We start from the raw sequence: 6,870 nt of genomic DNA, 5'->3' as shown, positions 1-6,870 counted from the left end.
CCTCCTAACAACCACACACCTTGTTCTTTCTTGAATACTGCATCCTTTGCAGTATATCTACTGCTTATTTGCTTTCAAATGCTTTTCATACACTGCAATATTGTAAAGTTGTCAAATAAATAATGACCCCAAGTACAAAATAGAAGAGACCACGAAGGAAGAACATAAGGCATAAGTATAGTTTAGTGCCCCACACCAGATTGATTCCTTGGTATTTTCTTTAAACTCTGCAGAGATATGCTTTTAGGGGTCCAGATGAAAATTACCTTCATGAAACTGAGAAACTTTTTGGAGGATATTCTGATCATTTTCAACCCCACTCTGATTTTGTCATGCTAACTTCAGATTTTGGGGGAGCCCACCAGCCATATGATCACCTATGAATCTTGTGGCACACAAACCAGATTGACTACATTCTCACCAGGAAGCAGGATAGTCATAGTAAAATAATAATAATAAAACATTGTGTACTCAGGTGCACTACAACTCATCTAAAGTGTATGTGTAGTACATAGGGTAATGTACAAGCGTCAGGAAAAGAACAGTGCATGAGTCATGACACACATATGTGTATGAGTATGGAAGGGGGGCAATCAGGTGTAGTTTCGGCGGATTTCGGAAAGCATGAGGGCCTTAAAAGATGCAGTATCATGGCAGTCAACAACTGACGCAGGCAGTTTGTTCCATGCTTCAGCAACTCTGAGAGTGAAAATATGTTTCCGAAAGTCATGGGAGCTGTGTTGTTTTCTGACTTTGTAGGCATGTCCACATGTGTTGGACACATGGAGATCAAAAAGGTGTTCAGTGTTGTTGTTGGTGAGGTGGTTGATATAATTGTGAATGCAAAGTCATTCTCTGGTAAAGAATGGACTTATCTGGACCCCAGAGGAAGCGTTTGGCTGGGAGACTCACTCCCTTATATGGTAGCTGCTGCAAAAGCTAGGAGATGAATGGCTGGTGAGACTTAACAATGAGTACTTTGATGTATTTGGTATGCAGGTAGGAGTTGACCAGGTTTAGGTTCTCACCTGTTCCCTCCTATTTATTGAAGCCTTGCTCAATGCCCTTCTCTGAATGTCTATCAATTTAGTGACGAATAAAAGAATTATATTGTCTGGAATGTTCTGAGGGTTTTTTTAATATGCAACAATGGCGCAGGAGTGGCTGTGTGGTAACTAGCTTGCTAACCAACCACATGGTTCCGGGTTCAGTCACACTGCGTGGCACCTTGGGCAAGTGTCTTCTACTATAGCCTCAGGCCGACCAAAGCCTTGTGAGTGGATTTGGTAGACGGAAACTGAAAGAAGCCTGTCGTATATATATATATATATATGCGTGTGTTTGTACCCCTAGCATTGCTTGACAACCGATGCTGGTGTGTTTACGTCCCTGTCACTTAGTGGTTCAGCAAAAAGTGACTGATAGAATAAGTACTGGGCTTACAAAGAATAAGTCCCGGGATCGATTTGCTCGACTAAAGGCGGTGCTCCAGCATGGCCGCAGTCAAATGACTGAAACAAGTAAAAGAATAAAGAGCAATGGATGTAAATTATTGACCTTTCAATATATTATATTCAGCGAAGTAATTTCCCTTAATTATTAACGACCCTTTCCCATCTATTAGGCAATTTAAATATTCCATCAGTATAAAATTTGAATAATTTCAAAGACAAAATATCATTTAGATGCATTTTGATTCCATTCAAATGGTTAAATGTTTTCCCTTGTGATGAGTTCTGTAGAGACAAGAACAAGTGGTAGTCGGATGGTGCAATATCAGAAGAATATGGTTGAGGGGTTAAGAGATCCCGGACAAGTTCATGTAGCTTTGTTCCGGTGGCCAAAGACATGAGGTCAGGCATTGTTTTGTTGCAACTCTACCACTCTTTCCTGTTGTCCAATCTTCAGCCTCAATTCTTTGATTTTTTTTTTTATTATTTGCAAGTTAGCCAGCTGATAGCAATACACTTCAGAATTAATTGTCTGGTTTTGTGGGAGAAGCTCATAATAAATCAAATCGTTTATGATCAAATCAAATAAAAGTGAAAGTCGAAATCGAAATCTCTCAACATTAATGGAAATTGTAGCTGAGATACCAGTACTGGTGACACGTAAGAGAACCATCGTGGCCGTTGCCAGCCCCGTCTGCCAACCCCCCCCCCCCCCCGTGCTGGTGGTACGTAAAAAGCACCATCCGATCGTGGCCGTTGCCAGCCCCGTCTGCCCCCCCCCCCGTGCTGGTGGCACGTAAAAAGCACCATCCGATCGTGGCCGTTTGCCAGCCTTGTCTGGCACCTTTGCAGGTGGCACATAAAAAGCACCCACTACACTCTCGGAGTGGCTGGCGTTAGGAAGGGCATCCAGCCGTAGAAACACTGCCAGATCAGACTGGAGCCTGGCGCAGCCTCCTGGCTTCCCAGACCCCAGTTGAACCGTTCAACCCATGCTAGCATGGAAAACGGACGTTAAACGATGATAATGATGACGATGATGATGATGATCCTACCAAACACAAAGCATAACTTTTTTTCTTTTTATTTTGCATGGATATTCGTCCTTGGTTGTTGTTTGGGGGACTTTATTCCAGCTCCAGTAACATTTTTGCATTGCGTTTTCATACACATCTGTTTTTCATCTCCAGTTACAAGTTGGGAAAACCGTTTGTCCCTGAATGAAAAAGGTTTTTCCAATAAATCCCCATAGAATCGGAATCTACACCATCTGAAGCATATTTGTAGGAAATTCCATGAAAAATATCCATTTCTCTGCAAGTTATTAGGGAAGAAGCATATACATCATCAAGGAACATTTATACACATGTATATTTATATATACCTACATATACACACATGTCTTTGCTATGTTTTTTAAACACATAAAACTCATAGATGCATACTTTTATAATATTTTACACTTAAACCGCCACAGGACAATATCTTTAGAGTTGCTTCTTAAAGTGTCCTTCACTTTTTTGATGAAAAACGATACAAATTTCAGAGTATTTGGCTGTTATTTCTAGCATGATGTTAGGCCATCTATAGGACAATATTTGACATGGATGCTTTGAAAATTGTCTTTCAATTTTTATTTGTGATGAAACAAAAATGTGAAGGTTTAGGTGGCTCTTTCTAGCATGAAATGAATGCTTCTTAGCTGTCCTTCAAATTTTATATGAAAAGTAAAGTGGTTTCTATTTCTAGCATGAAAAATGACCAGTTATGGGAAAGCTTTTACTGAATGCTTCTTAAAGTGTCCTTCTCTTTTTTTATGAACCCCCAACAGCAACAACAACAACAACAACCCTACGAGGACGAAAGGCAATGTTTGTGTGTGTGTGCAGTTGGAATGTCACTGCAACAACAACAACAACAACAATCTATTCTTATTAAACGTTAAAAACTGTCAGATGCAGACTGCACACACGCACACACAACGCTGATGACGACGATGATGATGATGATGATGACGATGATGGCGACGATGATGATGATGACGATGATGATGATGACGACGACGACGACGACGACGACCACCACGACGACCACGACGGCGGAGACGGCCACGACCACGACGGCGGTGGTGGTCGTCTGCCTTTTAATGGAGAATCAATGATTATGAAAGTCTCTGCTTTCGGACCAGACATTCCTATACATACATGCATGCGTATATATATATATATATATATATATATATACACATATACACACACAAACATACATACTTATAGCCTTACTTCTATACATACATTCCTAAATATGTGTGTATATATATATAAACACATGTATATATACTGTATATAGATATACACACACACACAAAGAGAGAGTGTTGAGGAATGTTACAACAATAAGTGTTAGTGTGTAGAATGCAATGTATGCGATGCAGGTTCGATTCCCGTGCGAAGCCATTTACAACAACAACAACAACAATAATAATAAGAAGAAGAAGAAGATTGAAGTTTAATATTTCTGGAAATATTTATTTGTCAAAATAAAAGAAAGCAAAAGATTGACGTCCAGGAATAATTCCAAAAACCATCAAAGAATTGTCTGAAACATCCAAACCAAGAACTTCAGAGACTTCATTATCCTCCTTTCTGAGGAGTAAATATTTTGGATTATCTTTTAATTCCAGGATTTCATCATCTTCAGATGTTTCCTCTTCAATATGTCGAGGTATTTCGTAAATATTGTTCTCTAAATCTGTTATATAAACACATTCACCAATTATGGTCAGACGAGGTCTTGGAATACAATATTCCAGATCATAAAACGGTTCATCTATTCTTATCCTCCTCACCAAAGACTTTTCCCTGAACCATTCCACAAAACAAAAATCTTCCCAAATTCCATCCCCCTCCTTCTTCATCTCCCTCCTCACAACAAAAACATCACCAAAAGATGTGACTCCCACACCCCACACCCCTTCATCTCCCTCCAACCTTCCACATCTCCCCATCTTCCCACGACACACTTCATCTTTATATTTCCCATCTTTGATATCAACCACATCCACATAATAAGGGTCAAAGATGTCGGGGTCATCGCAATAATAGTAAAAATTGTTGTTCTCCCACATTCTTTTGTATTTCTCGTGTCTCTCTTCTTGAGTTATGTCTCTAATATAATGACCACCACACACGAGTTGATTGTCGTTGTATTTATAAATCCTGTTGTAGTATTTCTCAGTACTGATGGTTTTTAAACGATGGAGATCCCTGTTGAAGACCCTCATTTCTCTCCCAAAGGCGACAATGAAACGTTCCTCTGTCCACCGACATATGTCCAGTGGTGGTCGTTGTTGTTGTTCATGTTGAAGTATGTCCACTGTTGTTGTTGTTGTTGTTCTGATTAATGTGACACTTTCTCGAAACATCAACACACTCACATTCTCATCTAACTTAATTAGTTTACTGTTCCGGTCCCTAATGTCCCACAAATCATAATCAACAGGTTCCTCGAATGCAGGAATGGAAAAAGGGACCATTGCTGTCCTATATGGAAGTCTCCTCACTGATATTTCATCAATTCCTGAATTATTAATCTCCGCTATGTAATTACCACATCTCACCTTTAATCTACCTTTACCAATTATTTCACCTGATTTACCTCTTCTTCTTCCTCCTCCATCTCCATCTCCTCCTCTGTATTCCAATTTATTAATTAATTCATTACTGAATATTTCCTTGTTCGTTTCAGATGTAATGGAAGGGAAACGAAGACCAGAATCAAGATTTAATGACGACACAGATTCCAGAATGTTCACTTGGTCCCCATCAATCTTTATGCAATGACATTCAATCAATTCATTATGTACACACCAGTAAATACCCACCACTTTTCTCCATATTACACCATAAGGGATGAGACTCGACCAAACTTGAGATGTCTGCAAATCTTCTCCATTCAGATGAAATATTTCTTTCCTTTTAGGAACCGTGGCCATTATGTGTGATTCTTGTGTAAAACACACACCACCAACTAAACTTGCAACATTTCTGTGACATAGCAACTGGCCGTCTTCATCGAATATTTTAACATTTCCATTATTGGCTTTTTCACACACAACTGTCTTTCCTTCCTCAGAGACATCAAAATCTTTCACTTGAACAGGACATTCGTCTGTTTGTAAACGAGCAACCGGGAAGCTGTCTCGATTCACCATAAACAACCCTTCAACATACAATTCACTCTCTCTCCTTTCGGAGCTTCCAACAAACCTTGGTCCTTTACAGTTTATACTGGTGAAATCTAATTCATCTTTATAAATTCTTTCATTTAAAAATATTCTCTCGTATTCCCCTTTCTGGGTCAAACACAAAATGCTTTGATATCCAAATGAATAAAAACATTTCTCCCACCGACCATAAATGTACAAAAAACTGTCATCAATTGTCATCCTGTCAACATCAAAACACTTCATGTAGTGTCTGACTGAATGTAAATATTGACCACCTCTGTTGAAGAAAATGATGAATCTCCTGTTTAAGACAATGATGACATCTTCATCAGTAACTTTAATATCCAGGATTCTACCAGAATAATCTCCATCTTTGTCTCTTCTTATTAATGGTTCAGGTATGTCTATTTTTTTTATTTCCTTCACATTCGAATGTATTTCATCAATATCAACAAAATGCAAATGTCTTTCATCTCTCCATTCACTCAAAACCAGTTGATTGTTTGATAAAGAAGCCACACAATTATAATTATTTCTCGTTTTGTAAATTACCAACGACAATGGAAACTCCACTTTTAATGTCAACAGTTGGTGTGTATTATCATCAAAATAATCCCAACTCGTAATGACCAGTGTGTTTGACTGCCATCGACACATTTTAATATCAAAATTAACATTCACTTTGATTGAATCCATAAGGTGACCATCCAATGTGAATATCTTAATGTTTCCATTCTCCCAGTCACATCCTGCAATCAGATTATTTTCAGTAAGAACCAAACGATTAATATCCGTTGGTTCTTCGTCTCCCAAATGTTTAGGGAGAGGAATACGTCTGGCTTTATCAGAAACTGTCAGGTCCTGTAGATATAAAATGGAAGACAACATTTCACTGAGAGAAATGTTTCTGGAAAATACATCCACCAGGTCGATATAATAATTAAGTTGATTATTAGTAACGAGATCAGTAACCAACAAGTTCTGATCGTTTATTGCAAACATACAGCTTCTGTCTATCAGATAAACAGACGTTTGGTCAATAGATCCACCTTGGAGACTGAGGGGACGTTTCACTTGGGACATTAAAACACTGGGGACCATCTGATGACCGCCATGACCACCACCACTAATGTCCTTGAAGAAAGCTTCTGTTTTGGTCTCTGAATCACTGGAAACCATACCATCACTACT

This window comes from Octopus sinensis, unplaced genomic scaffold (genome assembly GCF_006345805.1).
Source record: "Octopus sinensis unplaced genomic scaffold, ASM634580v1 Contig19113, whole genome shotgun sequence".
NCBI lineage: Eukaryota > Metazoa > Mollusca > Cephalopoda > Octopoda > Octopodidae > Octopus > Octopus sinensis.
Note: the sequence above shows the minus strand (reverse complement) of the source record.